Genomic DNA, 14,468 nt, shown 5'->3' on the forward strand with positions numbered 1-14,468 from the left:
GAGGTCCCGGGTTAAAAATCCTGGACGAGCCCATCTTCTCCGGTTCCTTTAAATCCCATGGTTCCATTATCTGATTGATGTCAAAAGCATCAAGTGAATTTTGCTTTTGAAAATCCATCAAAAAATATATACTTATGCATATTTAGTAAACTGTCAACCATTTGGTGGTATATTGGGTATAATGTAGATTCCATTTTGTCTAAGTAATCTTGAGTGGCTTCAAAGAAGTCTAATTTTGACAAATAAAAAACTGTCAAAATGAAATTACAGGTTTTTCTCTTACCTTGCTTTTTTCTAAGAAACAATGAGTGGCTTAAAAGAATAGGCTCTTTTTGACAAACAAAAAGGTCAACAATTAATTGCAGGTTTTTTTTTTTTTCTTTCTTCTTGGTCTGTATGCATAAGTTGCACACAGTATGAGACAAGTCTTAGGTTCCAACTATCAGAAAAGTTCAAACTCTATAGGAACCCCTAAATCTTGGCACTGAACTTTCCAAATATGCATACTTGGACAAAAATGTACCTTAAGGAAACATTTTAACTATGCTACCAATACATTTTTAAATTGTTATGGTATTTTTAAAATGTAACATCTTTTTTTCCAGCTTATTGCATTTTTTTATTACATAATTTGAGTTTTACTTTAAAAATGCTAAAATCTGAATAAGAAATTATTTAGCTTGTGACTTGTTGGTCTGGGTGTATGATTTTTGCTTTGGGTGGAAAAGGCCCCAGGTTCATATCCTGGATGAGCCTGTTTTCTTAGGTTCTTTAAAAGTGCTTAGTTCTATTATCTGATAGTATTTTAAAATACTTACTAATGTATTCCAACAGTTTCACTTCCAATTTCTTTAGTTTACATGAAAATGCATGAACAGTTGGCTCGTTGGTCTAGGGGTATGATTCTCGCTTAGGGTGCGAGAGGTCCCGGGTTAAAAATCCCGGACGAGCCCATCTTCTCCGGTTCCTTTAAATCCCATGGTTCCATTATCTGATTGATGTCAAAAGCATCAAGTGAATTTTGCTTTTGAAAATCCATCAAAAAATATATACTTATGCATATTTAGTAAACTGTCAACCATTTGGTGGTATATTGGGTATACTGTAGATTCCATTTTGTCTAAGTAACCTTGAGTGGCTTCAAAGAAGTCTCATTTTGACAAATAAAAAACTGTCAAAATGAAATTTAAGTTTTTTCTCTTACCTTGCTTTTCTCTAAGAAACAATGAGTGGCTTAAAAGAATAGGCTCTTTCTGACAAACAAAAAGGTCAACAATTAATTGCAGGTTTTTGTTTTTTTCTTTCTTCTTGGTCTGTATGCTTAATTTGTAAACAGTATGAGACAAGTCTTAGGTTCCAACTATCAGAAAAGTTCAAACTCTATAGGAACCCCTAAATCTTTGCACTGAACTTTCCAAATATGCCTACTTGGACAAACATTTACCTTAAGGAAACATTTTAGCTATGCTACCAATACATTTTAAAATTGTTATGGTATTTTTAAAATGTAACATCTTTTTTTCCAGCTTATTGCATTTTTTTATTAAATAATTTGAGTTTTACTTTAAAAATGGTAAAATCTGAATTAGAAATTATTTAGCTTGTGGCTTGTTGGTATGGGTGTATGATTTTTGCTTTGGGTGGAAAATGCCCCAGGTTCATATCCTGGATTAGCCTGTTTTCTCAGGTTCTTTAAAAGTGCTTAGTTCTATTATATGATAGTATTTTAAAATACTTACTAATGTATTCCAACAGTTTCACTTCCAATTTCATTAGTATACATGAAAATGCATGAACAGTTGGCTCGTTGGTCTAGGGGTATGATTCTCGCTTAGGGTGCGAGAGGTCCCGGGTTAAAAATCCCGGACGAGCCCCTCTTCTCCGGTTCCTTTAAATCCCATGGTTCCATTATCTGATTGATGTCAAAAGCATCAAGTGAATTTTGCTTTTGAAAATCCATCAAAAAATAAATACTTATGCATATTTAGTAAACTGTCAACCATTTGGTGGTATATTGGGTATACTGTAGATTCCATTTTGTCTAAGTAACCTTGAGTGGCTTCAAAGAAGTCTCATTTTGACAAATAAAAAACTGTCAAAATGAAATTACAGGTTTTTCTCTTACCTTGCTTTTTTCTAAGAAACAATGAGTGGCTTAAAAGAATAGGCTCTTTTTGACAAACAAAAAGGTCAACAATTAATTGCAGGTTTTTGTTTTTTTCTTTCTTCTTGGTCTGTATGCTTAAGTTGCACACAGTATGAGACAAGTCTTAGGTTCCAACTATCAGAAAAGTTCAAACTCTATAGGAACCCCTAAATCTTTGCACTGAACTTTCCAAATATGCATACTTGGACAAAAATTTACCTTAAGGAAACATTTTAGCTATGCTACCAATACATTTTTAAATTGTTATGGTATTTTTAAAATGTAACATCTTTTATTCCAGCTTATTGCATTTTTTTATTAAATAATTTGAGTTTTACTTTAAAAATGCTAAAATCTGAATAAGAAATTATTTAGCTTGTGGCTTGTTGGTCTGGGTGTATGATTTTTGCTTTGGGTGGAAAATGCCCCAGGTTCATATCCTGGATTAGCCTGTTTTCTCAGGTTCTTTAAAAGTGCTTAGTTCTATTATCTGATAGTATTTTAAAATACTTACTAATGTATTCCAACAGTTTCACTTCCAATTTCATTAGTATACATAAAAATGCATGAACAGTTGGCTCGTTGGTCTAGGGGTATGATTCTCGCTTAGGGTGCGAGAGGTCCCGGGTTCAAATCCCAGACGAGCCCATCTTCTCCGGTTCCTTTAAATCCCATGGTTCCATTATCTGATTGATGTCAAAAGCATCAAGTGAATTTTGCTTTTGAAAATCCATCAAAAAATAAATACTTATGCATATTTAGTAAACTGTCAACCATTTGGTGGTATATTGGGTATACTGTAGATTCCATTTTGTCTAAGTAACCTTGAGTGGCTTCAAAGAAGTCTCATTTTGACAAATAAAAAACTGTCAAAATGAAATTACAGGTTTTTCTCTTACCTTGCTTTTTTCTAAGAAACAATGAGTGGCTTAAAAGAATAGGCTCTTTTTGACAAACAAAAAGGTCAACAATTAATTGCAGGTTTTTTTTTTTTTCTTTCTTCTTGGTCTGTATGCTTAAGTTGCACACAGTATGAGACAAGTCTTAGGTTCCAACTATCAGAAAAGTTCAAACTCTATAGGAACCCCTAAATCTTGGCACTGAACTTTCCAAATATGCATACTTGGACAAAAAATTACCTTAAGGAAACATTTTAGCTATGCTACCAATACATTTTTAAATTGTTATGGTATTTTTAAAATGTAACATCTTTTTTTCCAGCTTATTGCATTTTTTTATTAAATAATTTGAGTTTTACTTTAAAAATGGTAAAATCTGAATAAGAAATTATTTAGCTTGTGGCTTGTTGGTCTGGGTGTATGATTTTTGCTTTGAGTGGAAAATGCACCAGGTTCATATCCTGGATAAGCCTGTTTTCTCAGGTTCTATAAAAGTGCTTAGTTCTATTATCTGATAGTATTTTAAAATACGTACTAATGTATTCCAACAGTTTCACTTCCAATTTCATTAGTATACATGAAAAACCATGAACAGTTGGCTCGTTGGTCTAGGGGTATGATTCTCGTTTAGGGTACGAGAGGTCCATGGTTCAAATCCTGGACGAGCCCATCTTCTCAGGTTCTTTTAAATCTCATGGTTCCATTATCTGATTGATGTCAAAAGCATCAAGTAAATTTTGCTTTTGAAAATCCATCAAAAAATATATACTTATGCATATTTAGTAAACTGTCAACCATTTGGTGGTATATTGGGTATACTGTAGATTCCATTTTGTCTAAGTAACCTTGAGTGGCTTCAAAGAAGTCTCATTTTGACAAATAAAAAACTGTCAAAATGAAATTACAGGTTTTTCTCTTACCTTGCTTTTTTCTAAGAAACAATAAGTGGCTTAAAAGAATAGGCTCTTTTTGACAAACAAAAAGGTCAACAATTAATTGCAGGTTTTTGTTTTTTTCTTTCTTCTTGGTCTGTATGCTTAAGTTGCACACAGTATGAGACAAGTCTTAGGTTCCAACTATCAGAAAAGTTCAAACTCTATAGGAACCCTTAAATCTTTGCACTGAACTTTCCAAATATGCATACTTGGACAAAAATGTACCTTAAGGAAACATTTTAGCTATGCTACCAATACATTTTTAAATTGTTATGGTATTTTTAAAATGTAACATCTTTTATTCCAGCTTATTGCATTTTTTTATTAAATAATTTGAGTTTTACTTTAAAAATGGTAAAATCTGAATAAGAAATTATTTAGCTTGTGGCTTGTTGGTCTGGGTGTATGATTTTTGCTTTGGGTGGAAAATGCCCCAGGTTCATATCCTGGATTAGCCTGTTTTCTCAGGTTCTTTAAAAGTGCTTAGTTCTATTATCTGATAGTATTTTAAAATACTTACTAATGTATTCCAACAGTTTCACTTCCAATTTCATTAGTATACATAAAAATGCATGAACAGTTGGCTCGTTGGTCTAGGGGTATGATTCTCGCTTAGGGTGCGAGAGGTCCCGGGTTAAAAATCCTGGACGAGCCCATCTTCTCCGGTTCCTTTAAATCCCATGGTTCCATTATCTGATTGATGTCAAAAGCATCAAGTGAATTTTGCTTTTGAAAATCCATCAAAAAATATATACTTATGCATATTTAGTAAACTGTCAACCATTTGGTGGTATATTGGGTATAATGTAGATTCCATTTTGTCTAAGTAATCTTGAGTGGCTTCAAAGAAGTCTAATTTTGACAAATAAAAAACTGTCAAAATGAAATTACAGGTTTTTCTCTTACCTTGCTTTTTTCTAAGAAACAATGAGTGGCTTAAAAGAATAGGCTCTTTTTGACAAACAAAAAGGTCAACAATTAATTGCAGGTTTTTTTTTTTTTCTTTCTTCTTGGTCTGTATGCATAAGTTGCACACAGTATGAGACAAGTCTTAGGTTCCAACTATCAGAAAAGTTCAAACTCTATAGGAACCCCTAAATCTTGGCACTGAACTTTCCAAATATGCATACTTGGACAAAAATGTACCTTAAGGAAACATTTTAACTATGCTACCAATACATTTTTAAATTGTTATGGTATTTTTAAAATGTAACATCTTTTTTTCCAGCTTATTGCATTTTTTTATTACATAATTTGAGTTTTACTTTAAAAATGCTAAAATCTGAATAAGAAATTATTTAGCTTGTGACTTGTTGGTCTGGGTGTATGATTTTTGCTTTGGGTGGAAAAGGCCCCAGGTTCATATCCTGGATGAGCCTGTTTTCTTAGGTTCTTTAAAAGTGCTTAGTTCTATTATCTGATAGTATTTTAAAATACTTACTAATGTATTCCAACAGTTTCACTTCCAATTTCTTTAGTTTACATGAAAATGCATGAACAGTTGGCTCGTTGGTCTAGGGGTATGATTCTCGCTTAGGGTGCGAGAGGTCCCGGGTTAAAAATCCCGGACGAGCCCATCTTCTCCGGTTCCTTTAAATCCCATGGTTCCATTATCTGATTGATGTCAAAAGCATCAAGTGAATTTTGCTTTTGAAAATCCATCAAAAAATATATACTTATGCATATTTAGTAAACTGTCAACCATTTGGTGGTATATTGGGTATACTGTAGATTCCATTTTGTCTAAGTAACCTTGAGTGGCTTCAAAGAAGTCTCATTTTGACAAATAAAAAACTGTCAAAATGAAATTACAGTTTTTTCTCTTACCTTGCTTTTCTCTAAGAAACAATGAGTGGCTTAAAAGAATAGGCTCTTTTTGACAAACAAGAAGGTCAACAATTAATTGCAGGTTTTTGTTTTTTCTTTCTTCTTGGTCTGTATGCTTAAATTGCACACAGTATGAGACAAGTCTTAGGTTCCAACTATCAGAAAAGTTCAAACTCTATAGAAACCCCTAAATCTTTGCACTGAACTTTCCAAATATGCATACTTGGACAAAAATTTACCTTAAGGAAACATTTTAGCTATGCTACCAATACATGTTTAAATTGTTATGGTATTTTTAAAATGTAACATCTTTTATTCCAGCTTATTGCATTTTTTTATTAAATAATTTGAGTTTTACTTTAAAAATGGTAAAAATTGAATAAGAAATTATTTAGCTTGTGGCTTGTTGGTCTGGGTGTATGATTTTTGCTTTGGGTGGAAAATGCCCCAGGTTCATATCTTGGATTAGCCTGTTTTCTCAGGTTCTTTAAAAGTGCTTAGTTCTATTATCTGATAGTATTTTAAAATACTTACTAATGTATTCCAACAGTTTCATTTCCAATTTCATTAGTATACATGAAAATGCATGAACAGTTGGCTCGTTGGTCTAGGGGTATGATTCTCGCTTAGGGTGCGAGAGGTCCCGGGTTAAAAATCCCGGACGAGCCCATCTTCTCCGGTTCCTTTAAATCCCATGGTTCCATTATCTGATTGATGTCAAAAGCATCAAGTGAATTTTGCTTTTGAAAATCCATCAAAAAATAAATACTTATGCATATTTAGTAAACTGTCAACCATTTGGTGGTATATTGGGTATACTGTAGATTCCATTTTGTCTAAGTAACCTTGAGTGGCTTCAAAGAAGTCTCATTTTGACAAATAAAAAACTGTCAAAATGAAATTACAGGTTTTTCTCTTACCTTGCTTTTTTCTAAGAAACAATGAGTGGCTTAAAAGAATAGGCTCTTTTTGACAAACAAAAAGGTCAACAATTAATTGCAGGTTTTTGTTTTTTTCTTTCTTCTTGGTCTGTATGCTTAAATTGCACACAGTATGAGACAAGTCTTAGGTTCCAACTATCAGAAAAGTTCAAACTCTATAGGAACCCCTAAATCTTGGCACTGAACTTTCCAAATATGCATACTTGGACAAAAAATTACCTTAAGGAAACATTTTAGCTATGCTACCAATACATTTTTAAATTGTTATGGTATTTTTAAAATGTAACATCATTTTTTCCAGCTGATTGCATTTTTTTTATTAAATAATTTGAGTTTTACTTTAAAAATGGTAAAATCTGAATAAGAAATTATTTAGCTTGTGGCTTGTTGGTCTGGGTGTATGATTTTTGCTTTGAGTGGAAAATGCACCAGGTTCATATCCTGGATAAGCCTGTTTTCTCAGGTTCTATAAAAGTGCTTAGTTCTATTATCTGATAGTATTTTAAAATACGTACTAATGTATTCCAACAGTTTCACTTCCAATTTCATTAGTATACATGAAAAACCATGAACAGTTGGCTCGTTGGTCTAGGGGTATGATTCTCGTTTAGGGTACGAGAGGTCCATGGTTCAAATCTTGGACGAGCCCATCTTCTCAGGTTCTTTTAAATCTCATGGTTCCATTATCTGATTGATGTCAAAAGCATCAAGTAAATTTTGCTTTTGAAAATCCATAAAAAAATATATACTTATGCATATTTAGTAAACTGTCAACCATTTGGTGGTATATTGGGTATACTGTAGATTCCATTTTGTCTAAGTAACCTTGAGTGGCTTCAAAGAAGTCTCATTTTGACAAATAAAAAACTGTCAAAATGAAATTACAGGTTTTTCTCTTACCTTGCTTTTTTCTAAGAAACAATAAGTGGCTTAAAAGAATAGGCTCTTTTTGACAAACAAAAAGGTCAACAATTAATTGCAGGTTTTTGTTTTTTTCTTTCTTCTTGGTCTGTATGCCTAAGTTGCACACAGTATGAGACAAGTCTTAGGTTCCAACTATCAGAAAAGTTCAAACTCTATAGGAACCCCTAAATCTTGGCACTGAACTTTCCAAATATGCATACTTGGACAAAAATGTACCTTAAGGAAACATTTTAACTATGCTACCAATACATTTTTAAATTGTTATGGTATTTTTAAAATGTAACATCTTTTTTTCCAGCTTATTGCATTTTTTTATTACATAATTTGAGTTTTACTTTAAAAATGGTAAAATCTGAATAAGAAATTATTTAGCTTGTGGCTTGTTGGTCTGGGTGTATGATTTTTGCTTTGGGTGGAAAAGGCCCCAGGTTCATATCCTGGATGAGCCTGTTTTCTTAGGTTCTTTAAAAGTGCTTAGTTCTATTATCTGATAGTATTTTAAAATACTTACTAATGTATTCCAACAGTTTCACTTCCAATTTCTTTAGTTTACAGGAAAATGCATGAACAGTTGGCTCGTTGGTCTAGGGGTATGATTCTCGCTTAGGGTGCGAGAGGTCCCGGGTTAAAAATCCCGGACGAGCCCATCTTCTCCGGTTCCTTTAAATCCCATGGTTCCATTATCTGATTGATGTCAAAAGCATCAAGTGAATTTTGCTTTTGAAAATCCATCAAAAAATATATACTTATGCATATTTAGTAAACTGTCAACCATTTGGTGGTATATTGGGTATACTGTAGATTCCATTTTGTCTAAGTAACCTTGAGTGGCTTCAAAGAAGTCTCATTTTGACAAATAAAAAACTGTCAAAATGAAATTACAGTTTTTTCTCTTACCTTGCTTTTCTCTAAGAAACAATGAGTGGCTTAAAAGAATAGGCTCTTTTTGACAAACAAGAAGGTCAACAATTAATTGCAGGTTTTTGTTTTTTCTTTCTTCTTGGTCTGTATGCTTAAATTGCACACAGTATGAGACAAGTCTTAGGTTCCAACTATCAGAAAAGTTCAAACTCTATAGGAACCCCTAAATCTTTGCACTGAACTTTCCAAATATGCATACTTGGACAAAAATTTACCTTAAGGAAACATTTTAGCTATGCTACCAATACATGTTTAAATTGTTATGGTATTTTTAAAATGTAACATCTTTTATTCCAGCTTATTGCATTTTTTTATTAAATAATTTGAGTTTTACTTTAAAAATGGTAAAATCTGAATAAGAAATTATTTAGCTTGTGGCTTGTTGGTCTGGGTGTATGATTTTTGCTTTGGGTGGAAAATGCCCTAGGTTCATATCCAGGATTAGCCTGTTTTCTCAGGTTCTTTAAAAGTGCTTAGTTCTATTATCTGATAGTATTTTAAAATACTTACTAATGTATTCCAACAGTTTCATTTCCAATTTCATTAGTATACATGAAAATGCATGAACAGTTGGCTCGTTGGTCTAGGGGTATGATTCTCGCTTAGGGTGCGAGAGGTCCCGGGTTAAAAATCCCGGACGAGCCCATCTTCTCCGGTTCCTTTAAATCCCATGGTTCCATTATCTGATTGATGTCAAAAGCATCAAGTGAATTTTGCTTTTGAAAATCCATCAAAAAATAAATACTTATGCATATTTAGTAAACTGTCAACCATTTGGTGGTATATTGGGTATACTGTAGATTCCATTTTGTCTAAGTAACCTTGAGTGGCTTCAAAGAAGTCTCATTTTGACAAATAAAAAACTGTCAAAATGAAATTACAGGTTTTTCTCTTACCTTGCTTTTTTCTAAGAAACAATGAGTGGCTTAAAAGAATAGGCTCTTTTTGACAAACAAAAAGGTCAACAATTAATTGCAGGTTTTTTTTTTCTTTCTTCTTGGTCTGTATGCTTAAGTTGCACACAGTATGAGACAAGTCTTAGGTTCCAACTATCAGAAAAGTTCAAACTCTATAGGAACCCCTAAATCTTGGCACTGAACTTTCCAAATATGCATACTTGGACAAAAAATTACCTTAAGGAAACATTTTAGCTATGCTACAAATACATTTTTAAATTGTTATGGTATTTTTAAAATGTAACATCTTTTTTTCCAGCTTATTGCATTTTTTTATTAAATAATTTGAGTTTTACTTTAAAAATGGTAAAATCTGAATAAGAAATTATTTAGCTTGTGGCTTGTTGGTCTGGGTGTATGATTTTTGCTTTGAGTGGAAAATGCACCAGGTTCATATCCTGGATAAGCCTGTTTTCTCAGGTTCTATAAAAGTGCTTAGTTCTATTATCTGATAGTATTTTAAAATACGTACTAATGTATTCCAACAGTTTCACTTCCAATTTCATTAGTATACATGAAAAACCATGAACAGTTGGCTCGTTGGTCTAGGGGTATGATTCTCGTTTAGGGTACGAGAGGTCCATGGTTCAAATCCTGGACGAGCCCATCTTCTCAGGTTCTTTTAAATCTCATGGTTCCATTATCTGATTGATGTCAAAAGCATCAAGTAAATTTTGCTTTTGAAAATCCATCAAAAAATAAATACTTATGCATATTTAGTAAACTGTCAACCATTTGGTGGTATATTGGGTATACTGTAGATTCCATTTTGTCTAAGTAACCTTGAGTGGCTTCAAAGAAGTCTCATTTTGACAAATAAAAAACTGTCAAAATGAAATTACAGGTTTTTCTCTTACCTTGCTTTTTTCTAAGAAACAATGAGTGGCTTAAAAGAATAGGCTCTTTTTGACAAACAAAAAGGTCAACAATTAATTGCAGGTTTTTGTTTTTTTCTTTCTTCTTGGTCTGTATGCATAAGTTGCACACAGTATGAGACAAGTCTTAGGTTCCAACTATCAGAAAAGTTCAAACTCTATAGGAACCCCTAAATCTTGGCACTGAACTTTCCAAATATGCATACTTGGACAAAAATGTACCTTAAGGAAACATTTTAACTATGCTACCAATACATTTTTAAATTGTTATGGTATTTTTAAAATGTAACATCTTTTTTTCCAGCTTATTGCATTTTTTTATTACATAATTTGAGTTTTACTTTAAAAATGCTAAAATCTGAATAAGAAATTATTTAGCTTGTGACTTGTTGGTCTGGGTGTATGATTTTTGCTTTGGGTGGAAAAGGCCCCAGGTTCATATCCTGGATGAGCCTGTTTTCTTAGGTTCTTTAAAAGTGCTTAGTTCTATTATCTGATAGTATTTTAAAATACTTACTAAAGTATTCCAACAGTTTCACTTCCAATTTCTTTAGTTTACATGACAATGCATGAACAGTTGGCTCGTTGGTCTAGGGGTATGATTCTCGCTTAGGGTGCGAGAGGTCCCGGGTTAAAAATCCCGGACGAGCCCATCTTCTCCGGTTCCTTTAAATCCCATGGTTCCATTATCTGATTGATGTCAAAAGCATCAAGTGAATTTTGCTTTTGAAAATCCATCAAAAAATATATACTTATGCATATTTAGTAAACTGTCAACCATTTGGTGGTATATTGGGTATACTGTAGATTCCATTTTGTCTAAGTAACCTTGAGTGGCTTCAAAGAAGTCTCATTTTGACAAATAAAAAACTGTCAAAATGAAATTACAGTTTTTTCTCTTACCTTGCTTTTCTCTAAGAAACAATGAGTGGCTTAAAAGAATAGGCTCTTTTTGACAAACAAGAAGGTCAACAATTAATTGCAGGTTTTTGTTTTTTCTTTCTTCTTGGTCTGTATGCTTAAATTGCACACAGTATGAGACAAGTCTTAGGTTCCAACTATCAGAAAAGTTCAAACTCTATAGGAACCCCTAAATCTTTGCACTGAACTTTCCAAATATGCATACTTGGATAAAAATTTACCTTAAGGAAACATTTTAGCTATGCTACCAATACATGTTTAAATTGTTATGGTATTTTTAAAATGTAACATCTTTTATTCCAGCTTATTGCATTTTTTTTATTAAATAATTTGAGTTTTACTTTAAAAATGGTAAAATCTGAATAAGAAATTATTTAGCTTGTGGCTTGTTGGTCTGGGTGTATGATTTTTGCTTTGGGTGGAAAATGCCCCAGGTTCATATCCTGGATTAGCCTGTTTTCTCAGGTTCTTTAAAAGTGCTTAGTTCTATTATCTGATAGTATTTTAAAATACTTACTAATGTATTCCAACAGTTTCATTTCCAATTTCATTAGTATACATGAAAATGCATGAACAGTTGGCTCGTTGGTCTAGGGGTATGATTCTCGCTTAGGGTGCGAGAGGTCCCGGGTTAAAAATCCCGGACGAGCCCATCTTCTCCGGTTCCTTTAAATCCCATGGTTCCATTATCTGATTGATGTCAAAAGCATCAAGTGAATTTTGCTTTTGAAAATCCATCAAAAAATAAATACTTATGCATATTTAGTAAACTGTCAACCATTTGGTGGTATATTGGGTATACTGTAGATTCCATTTTGTCTAAGTAACCTTGAGTGGCTTCAAAGAAGTCTCATTTTGACAAATAAAAAACTGTCAAAATGAAATTACAGGTTTTTCTCTTACCTTGCTTTTTTCTAAGAAACAATGAGTGGCTTAAAAGAATAGGCTCTTTTTGACAAACAAAAAGGTCAACAATTAATTGCAGGTTTTTGTTTTTTTCTTTCTTCTTGGTCTGTATGCTTAAATTGCACACAGTATGAGACAAGTCTTAGGTTCCAACTATCAGAAAAGTTCAAACTCTATAGGAACCCCTAAATCTTGGCACTGAACTTTCCAAATATGCATACTTGGACAAAAAATTACCTTAAGGAAACATTTTAGCTATGCTACCAATACATTTTTAAATTGTTATGGTATTTTTAAAATGTAACATCATTTTTTCCAGCTGATTGCATTTTTTTTATTAAATAATTTGAGTTTTACTTTAAAAATGGTAAAATCTGAATAAGAAATTATTTAGCTTGTGGCTTGTTGGTCTGGGTGTATGATTTTTGCTTTGAGTGGAAAATGCACCAGGTTCATATCCTGGATAAGCCTGTTTTCTCAGGTTCTATAAAAGTGCTTAGTTCTATTATCTGATAGTATTTTAAAATACGTACTAATGTATTCCAACAGTTTCACTTCCAATTTCATTAGTATACATGAAAAACCATGAACAGTTGGCTCGTTGGTCTAGGGGTATGATTCTCGTTTAGGGTACGAGAGGTCCATGGTTCAAATCCTGGACGAGCCCATCTTCTCAGGTTCTTTTAAATCTCATGGTTCCATTATCTGATTGATGTCAAAAGCATCAAGTAAATTTTGCTTTTGAAAATCCATCAAAAAATATATACTTATGCATATTTAGTAAACTGTCAACCATTTGGTGGTATATTGGGTATACTGTAGATTCCATTTTGTCTAAGTAACCTTGAGTGGCTTCAAAGAAGTCTCATTTTGACAAATAAAAAACTGTCAAAATGAAATTACAGGTTTTTCTCTTACCTTGCTTTTTTCTAAGAAACAATAAGTGGCTTAAAAGAATAGGCTCTTTTTGACAAACAAAAAGGTCAACAATTAATTGCAGGTTTTTGTTTTTTTCTTTCTTCTTGGTCTGTATGCCTAAGTTGCACACAGTATGAGACAAGTCTTAGGTTCCAACTATCAGAAAAGTTCAAACTCTATAGGAACCCCTAAATCTTGGCACTGAACTTTCCAAATATGCATACTTGGACAAAAATGTACCTTAAGGAAACATTTTAACTATGCTACCAATACATTTTTAAATTGTTATGGTATTTTTAAAATGTAACATCTTTTTTTCCAGCTTATTGCATTTTTTTATTACATAATTTGAGTTTTACTTTAAAAATGCTAAAATCTGAATAAGAAATTATTTAGCTTGTGGCTTGTTGGTCTGGGTGTATGATTTTTGCTTTGAGTGGAAAAGGCACCAGGTTCATATCCTGGATAAGCCTGTTTTCTCAGGTTCTTTAAAAGTGCTTAGTTCTATTATCTGATAGTATTTTAAAATACGTACTAATGTATTCCAACAGTTTCACTTCCAATTTCATTAGTATACATGAAAAAGCATGAACAGTTGGCTCGTTGGTCTAGGGGTATGATTCTCGCTTAGGGTGCGAGAGGTCCCGGGTTAAAAATCCCAGACGAGCCCATCTTCTCCGGTTCCTTTAAATCCCATGGTTCCATTATCTGATTGATGTCAAAAGCATCAAGTGAATTTTGCTTTTGAAAATCCATCAAAAAATAAATACTTATGCATATTTAGTAAACTGTCAACCATTTGGTGGTATATTGGGTATACTGTAGATTCCATTTTGTCTAAGTAACCTTGAGTGGCTTCAAAGAAGTCTCATTTTGACAAATAAAAAACTGTCAAAATAAAATTACAGGTTTTTCTATTACCTTGCTTTTTTCTAAGAAACAATGAGTGGCTTAAAAGAGTAGGCTCTTTTTGACAAACAAAAAGGTCAACAATTAATTGCAGGTTTTTGTTTATTTTCTTTCTTCTTGGTCTGTATGCTTAAGTTGCACACAGTATGAGACTCTATAGGAGCCCCTAAATCTTTGCACTGAACTTTCCAAATATGCCTACTTGGACAAAAATTTACCTTAAGGAAACATTTTAGCTATGCTACCAATACATTTTTAAATTGTTATGGTATTTTTCAAATGTAACATCTTTTTTCCAGCTTATTGCATTTTTTTATTAAATAATTTGAGTTTTACTTTAAAAATGGTAAAATCTGAATAAGAAATTATTTAGCTTGTGGCTTGTTGGTC

The 14,468-nt window shown here is 32.7% G+C and overlaps 12 non-coding genes across 12 annotated transcripts; all 12 read left to right on the plus strand.

Moving 5' to 3' along the window:
- The first annotated feature begins 880 nt into the window (after positions 1–880).
- TRNAP-AGG (transfer RNA proline (anticodon AGG)) lies at positions 881–953 on the plus strand. Its single transcript has one exon. It is a non-coding gene; the product is annotated as a tRNA-Pro (tRNA).
- Positions 954–1,801: 848 nt separating this feature from the next.
- Positions 1,802–1,874, plus strand: TRNAP-AGG (transfer RNA proline (anticodon AGG)). Its single transcript has one exon. It is a non-coding gene; the product is annotated as a tRNA-Pro (tRNA).
- Positions 1,875–2,722: 848 nt separating this feature from the next.
- On the plus strand, positions 2,723–2,794 carry TRNAP-AGG (transfer RNA proline (anticodon AGG)). Its single transcript has one exon. It is a non-coding gene; the product is annotated as a tRNA-Pro (tRNA).
- Positions 2,795–3,642: 848 nt separating this feature from the next.
- TRNAP-AGG (transfer RNA proline (anticodon AGG)) lies at positions 3,643–3,714 on the plus strand. Its single transcript has one exon. It is a non-coding gene; the product is annotated as a tRNA-Pro (tRNA).
- Positions 3,715–5,483: 1,769 nt separating this feature from the next.
- Positions 5,484–5,556, plus strand: TRNAP-AGG (transfer RNA proline (anticodon AGG)). Its single transcript has one exon. It is a non-coding gene; the product is annotated as a tRNA-Pro (tRNA).
- Positions 5,557–6,403: 847 nt separating this feature from the next.
- Positions 6,404–6,476, plus strand: TRNAP-AGG (transfer RNA proline (anticodon AGG)). The gene has a single exon. It is a non-coding gene; the product is annotated as a tRNA-Pro (tRNA).
- Positions 6,477–8,245: 1,769 nt separating this feature from the next.
- TRNAP-AGG (transfer RNA proline (anticodon AGG)) lies at positions 8,246–8,318 on the plus strand. The gene has a single exon. It is a non-coding gene; the product is annotated as a tRNA-Pro (tRNA).
- An 847-nt stretch (positions 8,319–9,165) lies between these two features.
- Positions 9,166–9,238, plus strand: TRNAP-AGG (transfer RNA proline (anticodon AGG)). Its single transcript has one exon. It is a non-coding gene; the product is annotated as a tRNA-Pro (tRNA).
- Positions 9,239–10,083: 845 nt separating this feature from the next.
- TRNAP-AGG (transfer RNA proline (anticodon AGG)) lies at positions 10,084–10,155 on the plus strand. Its single transcript has one exon. It is a non-coding gene; the product is annotated as a tRNA-Pro (tRNA).
- An 848-nt stretch (positions 10,156–11,003) lies between these two features.
- Positions 11,004–11,076, plus strand: TRNAP-AGG (transfer RNA proline (anticodon AGG)). The gene has a single exon. It is a non-coding gene; the product is annotated as a tRNA-Pro (tRNA).
- Positions 11,077–11,924: 848 nt separating this feature from the next.
- On the plus strand, positions 11,925–11,997 carry TRNAP-AGG (transfer RNA proline (anticodon AGG)). Its single transcript has one exon. It is a non-coding gene; the product is annotated as a tRNA-Pro (tRNA).
- An 849-nt stretch (positions 11,998–12,846) lies between these two features.
- Positions 12,847–12,918, plus strand: TRNAP-AGG (transfer RNA proline (anticodon AGG)). The gene has a single exon. It is a non-coding gene; the product is annotated as a tRNA-Pro (tRNA).
- Positions 12,919–14,468: the final 1,550 nt, after the last annotated feature.

The sequence above is a fragment of the Pseudophryne corroboree genome, chromosome 3 (genome assembly GCF_028390025.1).
Source record: "Pseudophryne corroboree isolate aPseCor3 chromosome 3, aPseCor3.hap2, whole genome shotgun sequence".
In the NCBI taxonomy this organism is placed as follows: Eukaryota; Metazoa; Chordata; class Amphibia; order Anura; family Myobatrachidae; genus Pseudophryne; species Pseudophryne corroboree.